Source organism: Saimiri boliviensis, chromosome 2, assembly GCF_048565385.1.
Source record: "Saimiri boliviensis isolate mSaiBol1 chromosome 2, mSaiBol1.pri, whole genome shotgun sequence".
NCBI lineage: Eukaryota > Metazoa > Chordata > Mammalia > Primates > Cebidae > Saimiri > Saimiri boliviensis.
The window spans coordinates 97,928,129-97,952,642 of record NC_133450.1 but is presented as its reverse complement, the minus strand read 5'-3'; the positions used below and the strand labels follow the sequence as shown (position 1 = coordinate 97,952,642).

Here is a 24,514-nt window from a genome sequence, read left to right as displayed (position 1 = left end):
TGCCACTATACTCCAGCCTGGGCAACAGAGTGAGACTCTGTCCAAAAAAAAAAAAAAAAAAAAAAAAAAAGAATATATATATATACACACACACGCACACACACACACACATACATATATATAAAATATTTGTGTGTGTGTGTGTGTATATGTGTGCTATGAATGAAAGAACCCTAAATTAGTGTACTACCTATAAAAGCTCATTGAGAAAAAAAGTGAAATTGTTATAATGCACAATAAAATATTACCAAAGTATAATATAGTGAGATTTATTAACAAATTGCCTTCTAATAATATGCTACATTAGTCAGAAATTTTTAGATACAGCAAACTTCCAGAAATCTGACTGAATTTGTTTGGGTTCCCCATTGGCAGATAATTCAAGTGCAGGTAGTTTATTTGGGAGGTAAAAGGAGCACTGATGAGAGTGAGGAAATGAGACCAAGAAGGGTTAGGTACAGGGTGTGTTATCATGCCAGCTATTGAGATGGGAGACTGAGCTCAATCCCACTGCCACTGGAGGACCTTTGGGACCCAGCTTTGATCCCACGCCTCAGAACTGTTCCAGCTAAAGAATGAAGAAGGACTTGAGGGCTACTCCCAGGGGGTGTTAATTTTTAGGCCTGCTGACTTCACCAAGTGGGTTCTAGCAGCAAGAGTCCTTGCCCTCGAATAAAGAAAAGAAGATGCTGCTGATTGGAAATCATGCTGGAGTAAACTGGTGAGGGTGAGAAATCATGGTTTCCTAACTTTCCTCCTGACTCAAGCCTCCTAACACTTGACCTACATAAGATTTGACCTAGTAGTTAGTCTCTTTATCTGCTAACAGAAATATTTGGATCAGACGTTTTCTAAAGCTTCTGTGATTGTCTTTCCTCATTTGCTTGAACTCCCTGGCTGGAGTTACATGCTTATTTATTGTTACTATTAGAATACAAATGAGATGTCTAATGCTTCTGCACTGTAGGGAAACTAAGTTCTAGGATATATTTATTATGTGGTATCAAAATATCTGATTTCTTTGTAAGATATTTTGGGGTGTTATTACTCTACTCTGGTACATTTTACTGCAATAGTTTCCTAAAGCCACAAATAAGAAAAGATGTTTGTTACAAATCTACAGAGGCTTATTTCAGAGAAGATGAATACAGGAAATACTGCAGAAGCTTTTTTCCTTAACAACAATAAAAAAATCACTCTGGGCCTATGGCTTGAATATGAAGTGCAGATATAAGTGCTTGTCCAGCTACTTCTCTTTGAAGATAGGATGTTAAGTTTACTAGAGTCTTCTGATAAGCATCTGATCGTGGTTCTTGAGATTGGAGATATTTTTGCTTTGGAGCTTGAGGTGCTATAGCCACATGGTTTCCTTCTGATGGGCTTTGGCTCCATTCTCCTCCTGCTGAGCTGGTGACAATGGCTGTGTCCGCTCCTATGTGGCTGTATCTTCCTTCTACTCTTGGCTTCTTTCTCTTCCTCTGTCCTCTTCCTTTCTTGCTCTTTTCTCTTCCTTGTATTTTCTCCTCTCTTTTGTCTTCTTGGTTTCTTCCTCTTTCTCTCCCTCTTTTTCTCCTAGGGTTGGGACACTTTCCAAGTTTGTTTCTCTCATCTTTTATTAGTTAATTTTGGTCCTGATAAATTAGGAAGAATCCCCAGCTCACTGCCAGTTGTTTTTATCTGGGTTACCTTCTCTTTTCTGGGTAAAGTGGTTGGGACTGTTCCATGGCTTTAGAAAAATAAGCAGCTGAGATATGTTTGGCTTCTCTTCTTCCCTATGGTTGCCAAAAAAGCAGATAAAAATACAAGACACCCTACTAAGTTGTAATCTCAGCTAAGCGAAAATTTCTTTTAGCAAAAATATATCCCAGATATTATATGGGACATACTTACACTAAAAAATTCTTTAATAAAGTGAAGAGTGCAGTAATTATGGTGGTAAGTTATAGAATAGAAATTAAAAAGCTACTACTAAAGGCCGTTCTCATCCATCATACACAGCCTTTGATTAGCTTCTGTGTGATTTATTAAGGTGAATATTTTGATATGTACTCAAGGAGTTCTGTGTGGTGTTTGTTATAATGAAGAGAATTTAATATGTCTCATATACTGGCATGCAACAATAATAATTCTTTATTTCTCTATTTTTCATTACATCTTTATCCCTTGGGCTTAAATTTAGAGACATAGTAATTAATTGTGTGGTAATTCTCAAATTCTGCCCTCCCAATTATTCTTTCCTCTTGGCCTGTCACTCTTGTGGATGATTCTAGAGAGAGCTATATGTGAAAGAAAAGAAATAATAAATGAAAAAGAAGGTAATACAATCAGTACCTGTGACAATGTCCCCCTGTTGGGCCATGGTAAAGATGGCTTGTACCATGTGGTTTAGGCTCAGGGACTGTGTGAGGCCCCTACTTCCCTCTGAGTGCTGCCAAAATATGACTACAGTGAGGAAGACATCCATGCAGGACAGCAGACCTGACATGAGGTATCAGAACCTTAGCAGCATGAGGAGATCATATCCACTTGGAAAGAAGAAACGGGGTGGGATAGCCCAAGTGGAATGAGGCAGAAAACCGCAAAAGATAGGGGATAACAGCAGCAATAGATGTTACATACAGGGAAACTGATCAAGTAAATAAATACATTAAGGATAATGGGGTCAGGCACTGTGGCTCATGTCTATAATCCCAGTATTTTGGGAGGCCAAGGTGGGCAGATCACTTGAGGTCAAGAGTTTGAGACCAGCCTGGCCAACATGGTGAAACCCTGTCTCTACTAAAAATACAAAATTTCGCTGGCTGTGGTGGCACACACCTGTAATCCCAGCTACTCAGGAAGTTGAAGCAGGAGAATCACTTGAACCCAGGATGTAGAGGTTGAAGTGAACCAAGATTGCGCCACTGCTAGACTCTAGCCTTGGCAACAAAGAGAGAGAATTTGTCTCAAAAAAACAAAACAAAACAAAACAAAACAAAACAAAAAAACCCCACCAGATAAAAAGGATAATGGAAGACAGTTTCTCACTGTTGGAGAAGGGAGTTATAAATATGAAAAGGAAAAAAACTTGAATGAGCACAATGGTACTCATGGTGTTGCACTGGAATGAACGATACTGGTGTGAACTCATGAATTTCAATAAATATAGTTGAATATAGAAATACATACGAAAATGAGAATATATACATACCCTAACTCAGTCCATTGAGAGGGCATGGGAACAACAATGTTCTGGGGAGGAGGTATATGAATGGATCTATTAAGAGTGGGAAAGAAGTGTGAGCTCTTTGTCCAACAGACAGCACCCACTATAGAAGAAGCATTAATCACCAAGTGGACAGGATGACTTGGCCAGTAGATGTCAGCCAGCTCTGTCACCAGCCACCCCAGTGCTTACCTAACTTGCTCAAGAAGAGAGTAGTCATAAGCAGAGATGGACTACATCTGGGCCCAATAGCAGATAAAGCCTTTTCTGTCACTGCAGAGAAACCAAAACTGACCCCCTGACGTGGTACTATCCCTTACGGATGGACACCAAGCACCTGACAGTAAAGTGATTCCATCAGACACCTCCTACTCAAAAAAAGTCCATGATTCATCCTGATCAGGATTGATGGGTAATTCAGATATGGGTTTGCCTTTCCTACCTATAGCGTCTCTGCAAGCACCACTGATGGCTCACCAATTGTCTAGTATCTTCATATAGGATCCTAAAAAATACCACCTTGGAATACACAAACACTTTATGGAAAAGAAGATGTGGGAACAGGTGCCTGAACATAAAATCCATTGGTCCTACTACATGCCTCATCATACAGAAGATGCCAGCTTGACAGAACTCTGGAAAGGACAATTAAAGGTAGAGCTAATGTGCCAGGTAGTAGGTAGAAACCTTGTGAGAAGGGGTACTATACTTCAGGATGTACAGACAGCTTCAATAGCCAGTTTATGGTACTGCGGCTCAAAGAAGTAGACTACCAGGGCCGAGACACCAAGGGGTAGAAGTAGAAGTAGCACTTCTCTCCATCATTACAAATGATCCACTTGGGGACTTGTGCTTCCTATTCTCCCAACTTTGGGGCCTAGAAATCCTTGTCTTCATCAAGAGAACATTTCCAACCAGGGTGCAAGACACCCACTATACTTATTGCTGTGGCTGCCACCTGGTCTTTTAAGGCTCCATGTGCCAGTAGACTAGCAGGTTCACAAAGGAGTACCCATACTGCCAGATGTGGTTGACTCTGGTTATTATGGGGAGGTAAGCCTGATGCAAAACGGGAGTGTGAGGAATATGGTGATATAGTGAGGCATCCCATGGTTCTCCCATGCCTAGTTTCAACTGCAAATGGGCAAGTGCAACTGATAAGGCACAGTAAACTGGGGCCCAACCCCTCAGTGGTGTGGATCTGGGTCATCCCCTATACCCTGCAAACAAGCCAACCAGACTAGCAGAAGTACTAGCCAAGGATGAGGGGAATCTAGAAAGTGAAGGATGGTGATAATGAGTATTGATTATAGCTTGGAACCAACTGCCACAGCAGAAATCTACTTTCTTCCCCTGACCGTCCTCTTGGAAGCTTCCCCAGATATTGTGACTAACTAGTATCCTGGAGAAGTTGTATCTAGATGGGGTGAGTTTAATGTGGGAAGCCAGTGGATCTGCACACTGCACAGTACAGACTCTCATAGATGCTGCTTGAGTTCCACCCAGATGACATACTTGACCTATGCACATAACTTCCACCTCCCAGTCCCAGGCCTAGGATGTTTGGGAGATTTTATTCTCCTCTCCCAAGGGTGGACAATGACAGTCTGTCACAGGCAAGACAGTTCTGCACTGTGATTTATACTCTAGAGCATCCCTCCCAACACACACACACACACACACACACACACACACACCCACCCACCCACCCACCCACCCACCCAGAGGATCAGGCCAAGGCTAGACTTTATCTGAGACCACACTCATTCTCAGTTCCTTCCCCTTCCCTATTCTGCTTCTCTCATCCCTTACGAATTTTTTTCCTGAAGAATATTCACTAATAACACATGCCCCAAACCCTCTTACCAGATCCTAGCTTAAGGCTATGCCATTGCTATCACTCTGGGAGGCAAAAACAATTTTCAAGTTTACTTAAACCAACTGGAAGACTAATTCAACAATGGGTAGATTTCAGAAGAGATGAAAATACTATAGTACATTTAGGGGAAATAAAAAAAGTCCTCCAAATAGAAATTTATGATACTGAAGTACTAAGACAAAACACGAAGAAAAGACCCAGCTGCAGTTGATTTCATAAACCAAACATTAATTAGCAATGAGGATGCTATTAAAAGCAGAAGTACTCTGAAGAAATTTAACATCTGAACAGCCAAGAATGAGTCTTTCATTATTTTCTAAATTGGTCAACTCTTAGTATAGTAATATATCCTAGTTGATAAAAAAGAGTGTGAAGAAACTACACCAAGTGGGGTACAGCAATACAATTGATTAAAGTGCAAACAGTAGGTTCTACGTGCGGAAGATCTTTGAGAGGAGAAGAATTTTATCATTGACATTGTTAGGAATTGCTGGTGAATGCTGAAAACAAAAAGTAGACTGATTTATAGTCAATTATATGATTGTTTTAAAATTCTCTACAGACAATACAACTTCCTTTTGCCTGTGCCCATGGAGACTGCGCCTCACTCCTTGTTCTTGGTATAACAAAATAATGATTTTCTCACATGACAAAAGACTGGGGAAAAGTAGCAAGAATTTTAGAACACTGCTGTGCAAGGCAGGGTCTACGGACCAGAACTGGTCTGTGACAAGGTAAGTATAGAAATCAAGAGTAAGCTCTTAGGCATTTTTTATAGCAATTTTACTTTTCTGATATCTTCTAATAATTCATTTCCACTGTATTTTATAAAAACTACTGGGCTGTGACAGAAAATTTTAAGAGACTGTCCTTCACTAAGGATATTTTGAGAAAGGTTAGTTTATAAGTGTTCTGTTGATATGCTCTGGAGTATCTTGATTAAACAAGATTATGACTCCTCATGAATCTATGAATCTAAAAACACACCAAATGGCTAGACTTGGGAAAAGAATGGACTAGATGCCACCAAAGCTGAGTATCAGAACATAGCATTATTACATTAGGACAATTTTAAACATCTGATTCTATGCTGGGACAAACTTCTCTTAGTTTAAAGCTCGTTAATATTGAGGAGACACAGATGTGAATTTCCTTTCCTGAAGGTAACAGACTGATACCAGATAATTCCTTGTGAAACAGTGTTCACCTTGAATTCTTTCATAGGGCATAATATGGGCAATTGGAAGGATGCCACAAATGAAATTAATAACATATGGATAGCTGTGCACCAAAAAGAATAGGAGGGATTCACTGTTTGACCTCAGAGCCGTGATAACTGGGCTAAGACAGTATATAATGGGAGACATTTCTGACTGATATAATTTGGGGAAGAATGAAAACGTCAATCTCTTAGTGACAAGAATTTCTTCTTACTCCAATTTTAGTTAAGATTCCCCCCTCGGTTCTTCTGTCATTTGAAATTCTCTTAACGTAGTCTGGCATTTCCTTTTCAAAATGCCACCAGTCATGATTCAGGTAGCAATTTAGCTTTATAATCCTAGCTTTCTCTATGTTAGAACACAGAGTAGAAAGAAGGAATATTCATCTCACAGGAGATTTTAAATCTGTGACTTTAAAAATTCTACTATAGATATTACAGAGTATAATTATTAGTTATCTTCACTTCATTATTCATCCATTCACTTCATGCTTGATGGCGTAATAGGAAGTAATCTTTTGGCAAATGAATGGAGTAAATGAATAGAAAATAGACTGGAATAAATTTAAGTCAGAGGAATGCAAGACATTCTTGCCTATGGGGGAAAAGGTGTTTTTCTTCTTTTGAATCTATTAAGTTTGAAAAACAATCTAAAAAATTCACTGTTCAATGCATCCCAACAGTCAATGAAGCTAAATATGTAGATAGATCGGCGTCCAAATGCTTTATTCTTACAAAGTTTCTATAAAACACAGGCACGTTTTGCTGGTTTTTAAAAACGCAGGTGAGAGATATTTCTTAGATTCCCATAGGCTCTATAGAAAACATTTTTGATCCAATAAACCATGAACCCATCATCCAATCTAGAGTTCTGCCTATAGTCAAATGGCTACTGCCAACCAACAAATATACGATCGTATTTTTACTAAATGTACAAAAAAGCTTTTATATTAAATATCTATCTCAGGACCTTGTTCAACATCAAGTTCCAGTAAATAATCAATCTTGCCTTTTTCTTTATGTGTTCTTTGAATTTTTCCTGTAATCACTTAGCCTCTCTTTCTAATGGCTTTATAGAGTATAGTTTCTTTCAAGAATTACTTTGATAAAGTTGGACAATGTATGACACTCACATTCACAACTACTTGGTAGTTTTCTGATTGAACTTGAAACTTGCTGAATTTTTATTTTCTTTCTTCAACTTTTTAGACTTAGGGATTACAGGAGCAGGTTCGTTAACAAGGGTATACTGTGTGATGCTGAGATTTGGGGTATGATTGAACCCATTGCCCAGGCAGTGAGCACAGTACCCAGTAGGTAGTTTTTCATCCCTTGCCTTCCTCCCTCCCCACTCTAGTTGTTCCCAGGGTCTACTGCTCCTATCTTTATATCCATGTGTACCCAATGCTTAGCTTCCACTTATAAGTGAGAATATGTGGTACTTGGTTTTCTGCTCCTGTGTTAGTTAACTTAGGATAATGGCCTCCAGCTGCACCCATGTTGCTGCGAAGGACATTGAATTCGTTACATTTTATGGCTGTATAGTATTTCATAGTGTATATATACCACACTTTTTCTGTATCCAATCCACCATTGATGAGTACCTAGGTTGGTTCCATGCTTTACTGTTGTGAATAGTGCTGCAGTGAACATATAGGTACATGTGTCCTTTTGGTAGAAAAACTTATTTTCTTTTGGATATATACCTAGTAATAAAATTGCTGGGTTGAATGTAGTTCTAAGTTCTTTGAGAAATCTCCAAACTGCTTTCCACAGTGAATGAGCTAATTTACCTTCCTACCAACAGTGTATAAGAATTCAGTTTTAGATCTTTCTGACTTCCTGATGTGGGTGTTTAGCACTATGAACTTTCCTCTTAACACTGCATTTCTTACATCCCAGAGCTTAGGTGTGTTTTGTCTCTGTTTGTTTGTTTGTTTGTTTGTTTGAGACAGAGTCTTACTCTGTTGCCCAGGTTGGAGTGCAATGGCATGAACTCTGCTAACTGCAACTCTGGCTCCTGGATTGAAGTGATTCTCCTGCCTCAGACTCCCGAGTAGCTGGGACTACAGGTGTATGCCACCACGCCCAGCTAAGTTTTGTATTTTTAGCAGACACAGTGTTTCACCATGTTGGCCAGACTGGTCTTGAACATCTGACCTCAAGTGATTTGTCCGCCTCGGCCTCCCAAAGTGCTGGGATTACAGGCATGAGCCATGGTGCTGGGCTGTGGCTCTGTTTTTACTCATTTCAAAGATTTTTCTAATTTCTGCTTTAATTTCATTGTGTTCCCAAAAGTTACTCAGGAGCAAGTTGTTTAATATCCATGTGATTGTGTGGTATTGAGAGATCTTCCTGGTATTGACTTCTATTTTTATTCCACTGTGGTCTGACAGCATGCTTGGTAGGATTTTGATGCTTTTGAATCTCATTGAGCTTCCTTCCCATCCAGCTTCTGAATTCTATGTCACTCAGACATTTCAACTGGGTTAGGATACATTGCTGGGGAGCTAGTGCAGTCCTCTGGAGGTAAGGAAACACTCCGAATTTTTTAATTGCTGGAGTTCTTGCAGTGATTCCTTCTCATCTGAGGGTTGGTATTTCTTTATCTTTTGAAGTTGTTGTCATTTGGATGGGGCTTTTTATTTTTTTTCTTCACTTGAGGGTTTGACTGTGATGTACGCTATGTATAGGCAATTGGCTTCATTTCTAGGGGGTTTCAAAGGGCCAAAGCTCTGTATGGGTTCCTTAGTTGTGGCTAGTTTCCTACAATGGGTTTTGCAGGAGATGTGTGCTGAAGAAATTCTTCTTCAGTGATGTAATTCAGGCTGTGATCCAAGAGATGGCGCGTAAGAGGGATGGCTGGCAGACAGGCAGCTTTTACTCAGTCATGGGCTTCTTTTACATTTCAGTGCTTTCACTTCATTCAGTGCCTCCCCCAGTAATGCTCTGGGGAGGGGGAGACAACAGGAGGTAACACAAGATAACCTCTTCACCAAGTCCCTTTCAGGGCCTTGGCCAAGTATCTTCCAATCATTGGTGCTGCATCCACATTTTCTTAGCCCTAAGGGAGGCCCTGGAAGGCTACACTCCCCCATCCTTTGAGTGTGGCCTGAGCCAAAGGTTAGGTCACCAGAAGGTCTGCAACTCCCTGGAAACCTGCTCCTCTGTGCCTGGCAGAGTCATAGCAGGTTGCGGGGTATAACTGTGGGTGGTCTGGTGATGCAGTGGGTCAAGGGTGGAGGATCTCTGGGCAGGGTGGTGGTACTGGGTTGTGCAGCTGATGTGGTGCCCATGGCTCAGGGTTGGTTTTTTTTTTTGCCAAGCAACAGCTATGGGGCCCTCCCAGTTCACACTGCCCTGAGCAGGTCTCCCTCCAGCGTCTGCCTCAGGAACAAGCCCATTCAGCTAGATTTGCAAACTCCAGGACTTCTGTGCCTAGATCGCTGGACTGTTCCAGATGTGACAGACTGTGGGGCTCCCTTGAACAAAAGCTGTGGCTGATCAACAGGCTATACCCTCCCAGACTGGTCTTGCAAAGGGAAGGATGCTAGCTCATGAACCCATGCCTCACTCTTCTCAGTATTCTGAGAGTGGGGGCTCTTCCCCAACTTGAACTCAGACCACAGATTTCAGCTTGATACCCCTGGGCAGTGTGCTGAACCCTGCAGGGTTGGGCTCCAGCCCACAGCTTTGTCCTCTGGCCCTTGGGGTCAAGCACCAGTTGTGGCTAGGAGGGCCAAAATGCTCCCAGGCCACTGGCAAAACACTCATGTGGAACAGTGGAGTCTGTGCTGTGTGTGCCTGCTTACAAGGGACTGGCCAGCAGACAAGGGAGCAGGCAGATCAGATGTGCCTTGGTCTCATGGGAAAGGCAATCCTGCTCTTGCCCAGCCCAGCAATCAGCAGGGGCTAGAGCCTCTCTGAGCAAAATGGAGAGCCCTGGGGGGATGTATCTGTGGCTGTTTTGCTATAGCTACCCATTTGAAACCTTCTGGGCTCTGTGCATGTTGGAGCTCTGCCTCTGCCTACTCTCCAGGCAGTCCCCTTGCCAATTCAAATGTCTATGAGGGTCGTCGGATCTCTTGGAGCTAAAACCCCAGAGTTCCATAGTGGGAGTGTGATGCCCCAGAGGTCCTTCAGTAACCCCTTCCTTAGGACCTGTTCAGGTCTGGGAGCTGATCCTGGCATGCGGCAATTCTGTGCAGGTCCCAGTTTCTTCTCTTTTCAACCTTGGTGTCTGCATTGCCTCTCTATGAACTTTCAGTGTTTTCTCTCAAAATATCTGTTCAACGTGTGATGGTTTACTCCATATTTTGTTTTCTGTTGGTGGAAGAGGGGTTTCCTGACTGCATCTGGTCAGCCATCTTATCCCTTTCCTCGAGATTAGCCTGGACTTTTCTTACTCCTCCATATACCGCAGGAGGCAATGTAGGACTCTCCTGACTGAAGCAAAGCAGAACAGGGGAAACAGAAGGAAATAAAGAAGGTGGAGGAGTCTCCTGGGAGTTTGTTCCCTATGGAAGGTCTTAGATCTCCAGGGTTTCCTATTTGTAATCCAATTCCCCCCTGTGGAAAATAACTTCTGGCTGTTTTTATGTATTATTTCCAGAGGGAACATTAGCCTTAACAATAAATACCATGCCCCTTCTGCGCGGTCACGCCGAGCCAGCGCCTCAGCCTGGAAGCGGGCCGCAGACCCTTAGCTTCGCCCACCGCCTCCCAACCATGGACCCCCGCAAAGTGAATGACCTTCAGGCCTTTGTGAAGATGTGTAAGCAGGATCCAAGCGTTCTGCACACAGAGGAAATGCGCTTCCTGAGGGAGTGGGTGGAGAGTATGGGAGGTAAAATACCACCTGCTACTCAGAAAGCTAAATCAGAAGAAAATACCAAGGAAGAAAAACCTGATAGTAAGAAGGTAGAGGAAGACTTAAAGGCAGACAAACCGTCAAGTGAGGAAAGTGGATCTAGAAATTGATAATGAAGGTGTGATTGAACCAGACACTGACACCCCTCAAGAAATGGGAGATGAAAATACAGAGATAACGGAGGAGGTGATAGATCAGGCAAATGATAAGAAAGTGTCTGCTATTGAAGCCCTAAATGATGGTGAATTGCAGAAAGCCACTGACTTATTCACAGACGCCATCAAGCTGAATCCTCGCTTGGCCATTTTGTATGCCAAGAGGGCCAGTGTCTTCGTCAAATTACAGAAGCCAAATGCTGCCATCCGAGACTGTGACAGAGCCACTGAAATAAATCCTGATTCAGCTCAGCCTTACAAGTGGCGAGGGAAAGCACACAGACTTCTAGGCCACTGGGAAGAAGCAGCAGCCCATGATCTTGCCCTTGCCTGTAAACTGGATTAAGATGAAGATGCGAGTGCAATGCTGAAAGAAGTTCAACCTAGGGCACAGAAAATTGCAGAACATCGGAGAAAGTATGAGCGAAAACGTGAAGAGCGAGAGATCAAAGAAAGAATAGAAAGAGTTAAGAAGGCTCGAGAGGAGCATGAGAGAGCCCAGAGGGAGGAAGAAGCCAGACGACAGTCAGGAGCTCAGTATGGTTCTTTTCCAGGTGGCTTTCCTGGGGGAATGCCTGGTGGTTTTCCCGGAGGAATGCCTGGAATGGGAGGGGGCATGCCTGGAATGGCCAGAATGCCAGGACTCAATGAAATTCTTAGTGATCCGGAGGTTCCTGCAGCCATGCAGGATCCAGAAGTTATGGTGGCCTTCCAGGATGTGGCTCAGAACCCAGCAAATATGTCAAAATATCAGAGCAACCCAAAGATTATGAATCTTATCAGCAAATTGTCAGCCAAATTTGGAGGTCAGCAAAAGCAACCTAGATCACCTTATGGATGTTGCAATAATACAAACCAGTGTACCTCTGACCTTCTCATCAAGAGAGCTGGGGTGCTTTGAAGATAATCCCTACTTCTCTCCCCCAAATGCAGCTGAAGCATTTTACAGTGGTTTGCCATTAGGGTATTCATTCAGATAATGTTTTCCTACTAGGAATTACAAACTTTAAACACTTTTTAACTTTAAAAATATTTAAAACAAATTTAAAGGGTCTGTTAATTCTTATATTTTTCTTTATTAATCACTTTAGATTTTTTTTTCTTTGAATTATTGGGCAGGGAAGATACTGAATGTATAGAAGATTTTTGCTCTAATTTGAGTGAAATAAAAGTTTATTAGTGTGAGGCAGATATAACTCATTTGAGGATAAAGTTTGTGTTGAATATGTGGTTCCTGAAGCATTTTGATTTGTCTTTTTAAATGCTTTATCTTTTTCTTTAAAGATTTATTTCAATAAAACTAATTGGGACCACCAGTATTTCAGCAGGACCTGGGTAGAGACTGGAAGTACTTGACAGGTCAGCAGCAATCTTGCTGTGTTTTATAGCATGTGCATCCTTGGGCAGGTTGTCTTTAAATCTTACACTGTGGTGAAGGGATGATTTTTTGTAATGCTGCAGTAGGGTTGGAGTACTTAGTTCTGTTCTTGTCCTAGTGTATCTAATAAATGTATCATATTATTTTCACATAGGGGAAATAAAAAAAAACCAATAAATATCATACAATTTCAGAAGAAAACCCCAATAAAAATGGCAAGTGGTTGAATGTAGAACATACCAACTCACACATTAAATATCCCTCGTGAAGTGAAGGGTGAAAGAGCTCAAAAGGCTTTTCAAAGCTAAATTTCAAATGGCTGGTAGATCTCCACAGGCCTTGAGAGGCAGAGGGCAAAATGGGGAAGAAACGACTGCATATTGCTTTTAATAGATTTGTAGAAAATGGAATCATTTCTATTAGGAAATTTTGGAAAATCTTAATATCAAAAATATAAAATTTTATGTTTTACAAATATAAAATATAAAAAAAATTATTTCTTTATAAAAATCTCAAACAGAAAGACATGCCAATGGAAAATTAAGTTTAATCTGTATACAATTTTTTTGTTATTTAAGATACATTAATGATTGAGCCAGTTCATGCATTTATCACATTTGAAGTCTAAATGTCTTTTTCCATAATGAGAAAGAAATAGTCATTTTTCTTGGCTAAACCACTATGAATAGAGTGTACTTTTTTAAATATCAGAAATTCTGGACTCTGAGGCATAGTAAGCATACTGCTGGTCAGCTAGCTGTTAGCTGTGCGCGTTCTTTGGTTTCAATAGTGCTTGAGCTCAGCAGCCCTCTCTCAGTAAAAGTTGGGGAAAACATGACCTTTTTAAGTCATGGTAGGAACAGTGTGCCCCTCTTCCTTGAATGAATACATCCCAGCAACCAGAATGCATGCCAGAGGACAGGGAGAACAGAGCCCACCTGTTGCTCAGGTCTGGAAGGAGCCACGCCACAGACAGGTCAGGAGTAGGGGCACATCTTGTGAAGAGTAGTCCGGTTCCTTCCCCAACTGGAACTAATTCCCCATTACTCTTGTCTGCTTTTAATGTCATGTGAACATAACGCTGTGCCAGAGACCACATGGCGGCTAGCTGTGGTAGGCAAGAAGGCTGTGGCAAGAGGAGGCGAAGGAAGTGATGAAGGATCGCATCTCTACCCTGCCCAGGAAATGTGCCACCAGGGACCTTGTTATACATAGAAAAAAACAAAAACAAAAACTGTTTTTCCTACTCTCACACTCGTCACACAATATACTTTCTTCACTTCTAAAACCAAATGTGTGGCTTTTTGCCCACTAACCAAGAACTTGTCCAATGGATACCACCTAGGCGTATAATTCATTCTGACACTAGCTACCTGGAGTTACAGTCAGATCCCACAGGTTAAGGGCTCAGTCCCACAGGACTGTCCCCACTTCAGATGACAATCATAAGTCCGTGTCCCTGGAACTTCTGACCGGCTGGCTCTAAATTAGGGTTCTCATGACCTGTTTCTTGGGTTCAAGTAATTTGCTAGAGCAGCTCACAGAACTCAGGGAAACCATTTACTGGCTTATTATCTAGGACATTACAAAGGCTACAAATGAACAGCCAGATGAAAGAGATGCATAAAGCGAGGTATGAAGGAAGAGGCATGGAGTTTCCATGCTTGCTTTGGATGTGCCATCCTCTAGGCACCTCCACCTGTTCTGCTGAACCAGGAAGCTCTCTCATCACTGTAGTTCAGGGATTTTTATGAAGGCTTCATCATGTAGGCATGATCAATTCACTCAATCTCCAGCCTTCTTCCTTCTCTGAAGGATGAGAAGTGGGACAGAGAGTGTCAAACTTCTAATCATGGCTTGGTTTCTCTGGTGGATGCCACCCATCCAGGAGACCACAAAAAAGTCACTTTGTTAGAACAAAAGACACCCCTATCACCTAGGAAATTCCAAGGGATTAGGAGCTTTGTATCAGGAACTAGGGACAAAGACAAATATTTGAGTAAAAGATGCACCTACTACCACTATTGCTCAGGAAATTACAAGGTTTTAGGAGCTCTGTGCCAGGAACTGGGGGCAGTGACCAAATATATACTTTTCTTACTATTTCATAGCCCTACTCATAAAAATGATAATGGGCTCAGCATTTCCTATGTTCAATATCTGATGCAATATTAGATACACCCATCTCTTTTGATAGCTCAGAAGTTACTAGTAGACAGCACCTCATAACACCTAGAACCCGGCTTCTTGAGTAATTAAAACTACAATATACTTAAAGATGAATTCAGATACCTCAATTTTTCTAAACTTGAAGGTTTTAGGTGGCTAAGAGACCTCCTTTTGGTGAATAATTTTTTCTTGGAGATTTTTATTGTTGTTAAATACACTGAACATACAAAGACAAAACTGCTTCAAATTCAGGTCAGGTTACTGTCATACAATTTATCTATGTTGGAAAAGTTATTATTCCCAACTTGTCAGAACCTCCAAAGGTCCGATTCCAGCTCTTGAGCCCTTTTTGAGAGGAAAGCCCCAGACTATGACTTTAGTTTTGAGATGGAAATTGCAATAAATGTTATCTATGTTAGAAATTTAAAAGCTGCAACTGACTTGGTTACGGTTATTTGAGTACAAAGAGCCTGAGATTAAGTATCAACCCTAAGTTTCCTTACCTATTTATCTCATACTTATGTTTCAATTTATATTGGTCTAGATTTTCTTTCCTGAATTTTAATATTCACTGTTTATAGCTGTTTCATTGATTACTTCTCATTTGTTTCCCAGAAGGCATGTTTTCTTCAAAAGTACCTCATAAATCACTTTTGCCCATACTCCCATTCAGGCAGGGTTTGTTCTTTTTTAAGGATAGAGATATGGTGGCACGATTTGTTCTCAAATCAAAATGACATGAAATTGTCTGTGAGCCATTGCTCACATTTCTATTTTTACATCTCTCCCTGCTTTATAAAAGATACCTCCTCTGAACACAACTCAGATTTCTGTTTTTGGTAAGATGTATGCAACATCTTCAGTTTTTTTTTTAGAACTATTTTTAGTTTATCTAATTTTAATAATCCCTGCATGTCATCAGCGGGAACCAGAATTTCTGTTGAATCATGTGCCATAACAAAGGAGTGACTAACAAATTCTTGAAATGTTATTTTACTTCTTATGAGTGATAATTATCTTGAATGTTGATTATCGTCATAGGCTATTGCTAAAGAAGAAGCCCAACTTATCTGCTGACAGATCGTGGCATTTTATGAAGAGGAACAGGTCTTCAGCTTAGTGGTTGGCATTTTATTTACTTGGGGAGTCACTAATGTCCCAACATCCCTCATGTAGGCTTTTTGTAGATGAGGTCTCCCCGGGACACGGGACATGTCTGTAAGAAATCCCCTTCCCTCTAGTTCCGGTTTCAGAAGGGCTCTTCCCATGGGATGTGGCTGCTCCCTCCCTTCTTCTCCTGTCCCTCCTCTTCCTCTATCCCAACTGCTACTGCCTGAAGGTCTGGAATGATTCTGTCTTGATGATCAGACTGACCAAACTAGAGCCAGGAGGCATCTGAATAGATTTATGAAATATCCTTCCCAACTTGCCAGAACTCCCAAGGGTCTAATTCCAGCTCTTGTGCCCTTTTTGAGATGAAAGCCCCAGACTATGACTGGAGTTTTGAGAAGAAAGTTGCACTAAATGTTCACAAATGAATAATGCTATCAACGATGCATCTGGTCTGTAGAACTATTAGTCCATTACCTAAATTCATCTGTTTATTTCCTGAGAGAACTGGAGAAGTCTGACCAAGGAAAACACAGAAAATGGTACACTGTTTTCATATAAGACTTCCTTCGTGGAGAAGAGATTTCACCAAGAGCTATTAATTTATTACAGATCCAGTTGTTTCTGCTACTCAGATTATATTTCCCAGTCTATTACCAGTGTCTAGAGAGTATGTTCCTTTTGGGAAGGAAAGATAATCCAAGTAAACATTTCCCCCTGGTACTTGTAAAGTGTTTCCTTCAGTTTCTGTCAGCTGTATCTTAAGATGGAGAGCACTACCAGTACTTTTGAGCTTCTCTGAAAGACGTAAGACTAGTAGACAGATCACTCAGATAACACAAAACAGTTCAAAAAAGTAGATAATGGCTGTCTACACCGACTCCCCTAAAAAATATGAATAAGAACTTCCAGAAGACAGAAACATATTCAAGGGAAGTCAAGACAAAGTAATGCATTTTGGATATATACTACCTTCACGAAGTAGAATTTAATTCTGGTAATACTATAAAAATTTTCAGGTTAGAATGGAAGAATCTTTTACTAAAGGGATAGTCTTATCTTTGGGAGATGTGCTTTTGGGTAGAATATTATTTGTTTGCATTATATTTCATGGAGAGGAAATCTGACATCTTGAAATATTAGCATTGGATCTTCATAGCATAAAAGAGACACAACAGGTTGTCTAATGAATGGAAATCATAAACTCCCAAATATGACACACTCTAAGTCTCATTTTGACACACTTTAAGTCTCACAGAAGTGTAACAGGTTAGAGATTTACCTTTAAAATTTCAGCTTCACATCATACTGGGACACTATTTCCTACAACTATGGTGTTAACATATTTCATGTAATATATTAGTCAGTGACACCCTGAAGTGTCAGGCAGCCAGCTGCACCCAGCGGGTTCTCACCACCTAGCAGATGGCCCAGCATTCAAACACACTATAACACCTGCTCTTCAGGAGACTCCTGGCCCAGGCCTTTTCCTTAAACTCAAAGAACTTTTTTTTCAACTATGTGTGGAAATTATTATATTACACAGGAACAAAGTTCATATTTCAGGTATCTGTTGGTGGTTGGGAAGGCAGAGATTAAATATTTTTGAGCCCACAGTAGCAAATAAATGGAAGTAAATATAAGTGTAAGGAGAGAAAGGGAAGGAAGGAGACAGAAAGATTTGTGGCCTGTAAGCAATGAAACCAGGGGGCAGGACCAACACAGCTGCCCTCTGCTCACTGCACCATCTGTTTTGCAGCTGGGACAATATCAGAGGCTGCATAGACAATTAATTTACTGCTGCAGAGGGCCACTTATGAGCCAGGTGCCGAACCACCTTTAACCTAAAAAGCAAACCCAGGTGTCCCAGAGGATGGATTAATGCCAATCCACAGCCTACTGAAGATGATTTGGGCAGCGAAATCTTGAGATTAAATGTTTAATTTTTTTTTTATTATTTAAGGGACTAGATCGTTAAAAGTTTTATTTTTGAATTTCATTTCTTTATCTATAATTATCTGATGGTACAAGTTTTCATTTTTAGATAAGTTAGTTCCAGTAGCATAAATAAAATAGCTGGTTATAGATTCCTGAACTCTTTTGATAATAAAGAGCACTAGGAAGGTCAATGAGGATTGTGGCAAAATTCATATGCATAAAAATCCGATGGGTAGTTCTCTTTAAATTTTACAATCTATTAAGGACTCTGTTTACTAAAAGTGTAATTATAGGAAAATGAACCATAGCAAATTGATATTTTTATCTACTTAACAGAAACTCAAAATTCAGATACTACTGTTACTTTGAATTAGGGCAAAATAGTAACCTATAATTTTTTTAAAAAGTACAACAAAGACATGATAAAACTAAATCTCAAAGTTCTTCATTAAAAGGCAAATTAATAAAAATTCAATTAGGCCACAGGAAAGAGGGATTTCTTTTTTTTTTTCTTTTTTTGAGACGGAGTTTCGCCCTTGTTACCCAGGCTGGAGTGCAATGGCGTGATCTCGGCTCACCGCAACCTCCGCCTCCTGGGCTCAGGCAATTCTCCTGCCTCAGCCTCCTGAGTAGCTAGGATTACAGGCACACGCCACCGTGCCCAGCTAATTTTTTGTATTTTTAGTAGAGACGGGGTTTCACCACGTTGACCAGGATGGTCTCGATCTCTCGACCTCGTGATCCACCCGCCTCGGCCTCCCAAAGTGCTGGGATTACAGGCTTGAGGAAAGAGGGATTTCTTATTGTAAAATGAGCCAAAGTAGGTCACTGAATTGACAAATAGGATGAATATCTGATTCTGAAAACCATAGCCAGTTTGATAACAATTACTACATTACTACAAAGGAAAGCTCTTGACTAGGCATATAAAATGGAAGAAGGGCCAAGATGAAGAGTTTCCAGGACTGGAGGCAAATGAACACCTTAGTAAGTTATTATATTTGCATACTTCTTCACTGAATAGTCCACTGCTATTTACAGCTGTTTGAAGTTACTTAATCTATTATGTTCACTAGAACATTTTTCTAAAACCTTTTTAGTGATCTTGGGGGTGGTCTTGGAAGGGCAACATTGCTGGAAGGAAGCAGTTCCTAACTGAAGCTTTACTTTCTAGAACCAAATGGGGCATATGAGAGAGACAGTGCACAGAAGGAAGACTCTGCATGTGTCCTGCACAGCCTCTTCAACACTCTTGCTGCCTGCCCTCAGGTGGATCTGCAGAGCAGGGACTATTTGAGGGCTACTGTGTGGCAGGCTCACTGCTCAGGCTGGAGATCCAGTGCTACGTCAGATATACATAGTCTCAGATCAAGTCAGTAGACATTTAAATGAAAGAAAGGGAAACTAGAATAATTTCCAGTAATTCTTCTATTTCCCCATACCCACTGTTTTAGGTTTGGGGCCAGAGGAAGGGAAAGGAGAGGAAAAGAAATAGAACTGAAAGAGAAAGGGAGGAAAGAATATAGAATGAAAAATGAAATAAACACAACTCAGAAGTAGTAATGGCTAATAGATCTTGAGAACTTACTCAAAACTATGCTGTTTTGTTTATACATATATACGTAAAACGTATGTACATGTTAATATATAAGTATATATATTACATATTTACATAACATAAATATATTTAACATTTTTTAAGGCTGATAAATACTAAAAACACTATGAATAGTAGTTTACTGGTAAAAGTTTAACAACCAGCTCTCTCTCAAAAAAAAGCCTGATTTGTAGTGTTTGCCAATTTCCACCATTGCTAGTTTCAAGCTACCAACCTGATATCACCGAACACGGGAGCTGGGCCAAGATTCACAGCAGCCCAATAAGTAGCTCATCATTATATGATATTTGTACCATACAGATACATACAACAGATATAAATAACTCCAGAAAACAGAGATAACGGTAAAATGTAGTCAAATAATTAGAAAATAAATTTTAAGTATTTATTGCCTTTAATTTGATATAGTTTACTTAGTAAATTCTATAAATTCTTTTTAAATTCCTAAAAATTAACAATTGATTTTTGTAAATAGTAATAAGCTCTCATGTCATTGCCTACAAAATAAGTGCTATTATTATCCTCATTTTATATGTAAAAAGGAAACTGCGGAGCAGAGAAGTTTAGGAATTTGCCTAAGGTTCCATGATTTGTGAATGGCAGGGCTGGAATAACAAGCTCAGGCTCCAAAGCTGTTTTGCTACTCTGATGGAGAAGTACCTACTTAAAACAGGTCCCAGTAACTGAATTCACCTCTGTTTACATTCTAATTACTAACTGTGGCTACTCTGGTGGAGAGGGTAGCTTTATGGAGAGATGATGATTCTTTAGCCTGGATGAGTGGAATGCTGGTTAGAGATCTTACCAAGCTAAAGAGAACTTCTGTTTCCCTCCATGTGTCTCAGGAGGAGGCTGCATCTGAACTCAAGCTCAACCTGCAGAATCTTGTTGTATACACTTCGGGGAGAACAGCAATGTAAATTTACTTTTCTTCTTAAAGTTATCATAAGATGTCATTTCTGGCTAAGATGAGTGAATTGATCAAAACTTTTTAGTCATTGGGTTGAATCCATATTTTCTCCAGAATCTCCACAGAGATTTCTGAGTGAGTCATAATTCTAAATGAGACAGACAGAATATTTAGGGGAAAAAATGTTATCATTCAAACAAAGAGTTATCTATAAGAGTTAACTGGTCATAACCATTACTAACACTACACTGACAAATAGCAAATTTCTGTCATGACTTTTAGCAATTTATGCATATATTTTGAAATAATAATAATTATTATTTGAAAATTTAGAACAGAATAATATATAGCCTATTCATCCTATAAATTACTTCATCCTATATGAATTAATTTTATGTTTATAACCTGTAGTTTTGGGCTGCATAGTTATGAAATTCAAGCAAGTAAAAAAATCCATATTCATTTTTGACAAAAAATATAAATCATTTCAAAAGTCATTTAAAGCAACTAAATGTAGAAAAACATTAATTGCTTAGAAGCTAATTCATTTAGGTTATGAATTTATAAAGGCTGTGCTTCCTGTGGCGTGCATAGTAACAATAATAAAACAAGTCAACAGAATTAAATTTATATTCAGTTTCAAAGATTAAAACATTGATCGATACATTTGAATGTAATTTTTAATAACCAAGTAAACCAATTACCAAATTCAGTGCTAGGCACCAGTAACCTTCAGAGCAAAAAATAAAAATAAAAAATAATGTTTTAATCTATTTCAAATATCACTGAACAATTTATTAATAGATCTGCTTAATGAACCTATACAACCTTATTAATTTTCTTGTTCAGTTTTTCCTGGAACCAATTCTACTAATGAATGCTGACCACAGTGATCACAAGTTCACCACCTGCCAGAAGTGGGGTCCAGACCATGCTAAAGGCAATGGGAAATAGGAATCAGAGGAGAGCTTGAGAGGATAGTGGTCAAGCTCTTACTAGAGGATTTGGGAAGTAGCTTCAGCAGAGTCAGGTAAATCTGAACCCGTTTCAGCTACTACATAAATGTCATTTTCCATCTTTCATGCCTATACACAACTCCTGTCAGCCCCTAAGTCCATCAGAGCAACGTAATATTTGAGACCTGTCAGTAAAAGACTTCAGGATAATCTACTCTAAAGGTTCAAAGATTAAGAGTGGTAGCAGGGCACGGATGTGGCCTGAAAATCCTGCAGCCCCAAACCCAAATAACTTCTGCATAAGCAAGACGTCAGAGTTGCCTGAGAAACATCTTCCATAGGACAACTACCACAGGCTAGACAAGAACTGCTAGATGTTCAACAAAACCTTTTCCTTTACCTCCTGGCCACATAGCTAAAAAACATTCCCTTGCACATGACTGAGTTATGGCCAACAGAATGAGGGCAGAAACACATCAGCCATTTCCAGTTCTGGAAGGTCCATACAAACTTCCTATGTGATTCTCCATATTTTCTTAGACCCCAATTGCCAGTTGGATGCAGAGGATCCAGCAACAAACTCTGATATCCTTAGCAGATGGGCTCTACTGCTCCATCTTAAAGGAAGGAGACAGGTTCCCTAACTGTCCACATTCCACAATGAAGGCTATTATCCAGCCCAGAATATCATCATTAGGCTTTGCATGAGAGCAAAAGGTAAACTTCTGTTGTATGTAGCCATTGACATTTTGAGATTTGACTGTCACGGCAGCTAGCCTTACTTATCCTAGTACAATGAGGAAGGGGAAGCAGTTTTACACAATATGAAATATTTTTAACCTTTAAGCCTTTGCTAAGGCTGCCCCCTTTTTGTTTAAATTATTTTCAATCAAATGAGCATTCTTGGTACTGAAAAACAGCTATTTTTAGCAGTAAAACAAAAGACATTAAGGAGGTTCAGAGGAGAGAAAGGTACAAACATAAAATGTCTTGACTCTTATTTTATTGTATAATGATACACATATAAATTCACAACTTACTGGCACATCTAAAATATACAGCCATACTAAACATTTAAGTTTGACTAAACCAAATGAAACAGAATTATTTCTGAATTTTCATTTAATTCTATTATAATTTGAAAGTGTTAATGAAAAGTTTAAAAACCACTAAATAATAATACAAATAAGTTTCACATTTAACAGCCAACAAACTACCAATATCCAGTGAACTACTAATTTCAATTTGAATCTGTTTACTTCTCTATTTCAAAACATGGTTTTAAAAATTTTTAAAGCTGATCTTTCACGCCTATAAATTCCAGCACTTTGGGAAGCCAAGGTGGGTGGATCACAAGGTTAGGAGTTCAAGACCAGCCTGACCAACATGGTGAAACCCTGTCTCTACTAAAAATACAAAAATTACCCTGGCATGGTGGTATGTGCCTAGAATTCCAGCTTGTCAGGAGGCTGAGGCAGAAGAATCACTCCAAGAGGGAGACTCCATCTCATGGAAAAAAAAAAAAAAGTTGATGTTTTTTGAAAGCATCTTCTAAACTAGAAGGCATTATATGAATATAGTGTAAGATATCATTCAGCACTTTGGGAGGCCTAAGTGGGAAGACTACTTGAGCTCAGGAGTTCAGCCTGGGCAACACGGCAAAACCTGTCTCTACAAAATATACAAAAATTAGCCAGGCATAGTGGCATGTTCCTGCAATCCCAGCAACTCAGGAGACTGAGGCATGAGAATCACTTGAACCCAAGAGGCAGAGGTTGCAGTGAGCGGTAATCATACCACTGCTCTCCAGCCTGGGTGACAGAGGGAGTCTCTGTCTCAAAAAAAAAAAAAAAAAAAAAAAAGATATCATTCAATCTAGATGATTTGAGGACAATTTTATAACTTAACATATAATAAAGATAAATGAAATGTAAACTTCCTCTTTTTACCCTGCAGTCCTAACTTCACATCTGTGAACATGAAGATTTGGAGACGCTGTTTTGTTTATTCAAATAACATCTGTGTAAGTATGGTATATCATCTACTCACTGCTTCTCTGTTTCCCAAAAAAGGAAAAAAGAAAGGAACCACAGGATAAAGATACCAAGTAAATCTTTACCAATTAACGAAATGAGAACCAGCCCTGTGATATTTCCTAAGAGTCACATAGTCCTGTGAAATTTCTATACATTCACTGCCCTGTTTCACATGTATAAAACAGGCAAGGTGCAGTGGCTCATCTCTGTAATTCCAGCACTTTGGGAGGCCGAGGCGGGCAAATCACTTGAGGTCAAGAGATTAAGGTCATCTTGGCCAACATGGTGAAACCCCGTCTCTACTAAAAATACAAAAATTAGCTGGATGTGGTGGCATGTGCCTGTAGTCCCCAGCTACTCAGAAGGCTGAGGCAGGAGAATCGCTGGAAGGTGGAGGTTGCACTGAGCCGAGATTGCACCACTTCACTCCAGCCTGGAGACAGAGCAAGACTCCATCTCAAAAACAACAGCAGCAGCAAATTACAGTCACATATTGGCACAAAGCTTCTTAACATTACCAATTGTGTGTGTGTGTATGTGTGTGTGTATGTCTATATGAGTCTTGCTGTGTCACCCAGACTGGAGTGCAGTGGAATGATCTCAGATCACTGGAGCCTCCACTTCCTGGCTTAAAGCAATTTTCCCACCTCAGCCTCCCAATTAGCTGGGATTACAGGCGAACGCCACCACACTGAGCTAACATTATTATCTCCATAATCTCTTACCTTTTCCATTATATCATTTAATTCCTACATAAGTATTATGTAGGAATTAAAGAAAAATGTCCTTTTGTTAACATGGATGGCTCTATCAGCTTGAAGCTTTAGAATATGATGTACTTTCCTGAAGATGAGCACATTGGACTTGGAAAAACTAATTTTTTAGCAGCTCTGTCATCGTATTTTATTTTTACATATGTACATTGACACCATCATAATGTTCTTGCCAATGTCACTGTTGCTGGGATCTTAAAAATTTTGGCTAGAGAAAGGTCAATAGGAAAAACCTGGCTTTCACTGATAATTATCTCTTAAAGGCATACAAACATAATGGAAACAAGGTTCTGAGGGA

General features: G+C 39.9%; 1 protein-coding gene and 1 pseudogene across 11 annotated transcripts in view; one reads left to right on the top strand and one right to left on the bottom strand.

Moving 5' to 3' along the window:
- The window catches only part of TRIM9 (tripartite motif containing 9), a 260,580-nt gene that overhangs the window by 218,840 nt on the left and 17,226 nt on the right, over positions 1-24,514 (bottom strand). The gene's annotated exons all lie outside the window — the stretch shown is intronic.
- Positions 11,032-12,249, top strand: LOC101045170 (hsc70-interacting protein pseudogene; annotated as a pseudogene).